Below are 1,149 nucleotides of genomic sequence, written 5' to 3'. Positions count from 1 at the left end.
GGGGGAGGAGGAGGAGGAAGAGGAAGGGGAGGAAGAGGAGGGGAGGGTAAAGGAGGAGAAACGTGAGGAGTGTTTGAGTCCAGCCTCAGAGGAGTGAACGGACTGAAGCTTTCTGAGGAGGAGAGGTCAGGGTGAGTTTCTCAGAATTATCTGAACGGTTCTGATCCGACGGTCTGAGCTCACCTGGACGTGTTCCTGTCAGGTGATCATGTGATCAGTCAGAGGGTTCAATCATGGCGTTTCTGTGGTGAAGGTGTTTTATTTGGAGCTCATTTGGTTTCTGCTGTCCATAAACACCGAGGTTCTGCTGAGAGAACAGTTCAGTTTGTTCTGCACGGGTTGATCAGAACCTCCTGTTTGTTCTGCAGAGAACAGAAAGTTCTGTCCTTGATAGTTGGAAAGAATCTACATTGATTTTCACTTTGAAATCAAAACTTATTTATTTCGACTGATAATGAAATCATGAGTCTCATTTTAAGTGAATAAATATAAAAATAATTAAATTCTGGTTTTACTGATTCAGCTTTTATCTAAAAGATTCTGTTCTTGTCCAGTTTTGGTCCAGTTTATGAGCTGACTGGATTATTAATAAATCAGAAATTTATCTTTAGCTGGACCATAAAACTTAATAAATGGAAAAAAACATTTTTTTTTAGAAATAAGAACAAATAATAATATTAAAACGGTGTTCTGTTTTCTAAACCGTGTTTCTTAGGAAACTGAAGGGTTTTATAGGAGACAAGTAAAATAAAAGACTGTCTGTCCTTGTATTAATTGGAGTTAATTCACAGCGGGTGATATGCATTAATTCACGGCGGGTGACTTGCATTCCTTTGAGGAGTGTCATTAGTTTGGATCACATCTGGAGCTGAAGTCTCTCCCAGTGAACATCTGCAGGTTCTGTGAGTCAGAACTGAACAGAACACAGTGTGAGCCCAACAGAACCAGGATATTCCAGGTGATGCTCTGTGAGATGTTCTTCTCCTTCAGAACCAGCCGTCATTCTTCTGATCTGAAGCTCACATTTTCACAGAAACCTTCATCACAGTGTGTGTGTGTGTCTGCGTGTGTGTGTGTGTGTGTGTGTGTGTGTGTGTGTGTGTGTGTCTGCGTGTGTGTGTGTGGGTGGGTGGACACAAAGCTGAGCTG

The sequence above is a fragment of the Kryptolebias marmoratus genome, unplaced genomic scaffold (assembly GCF_001649575.2).
Source record: "Kryptolebias marmoratus isolate JLee-2015 unplaced genomic scaffold, ASM164957v2 Scaffold80, whole genome shotgun sequence".
Classification (NCBI taxonomy): domain Eukaryota; kingdom Metazoa; phylum Chordata; class Actinopteri; order Cyprinodontiformes; family Rivulidae; genus Kryptolebias; species Kryptolebias marmoratus.
This window is presented reverse-complemented; position numbering follows the sequence as displayed.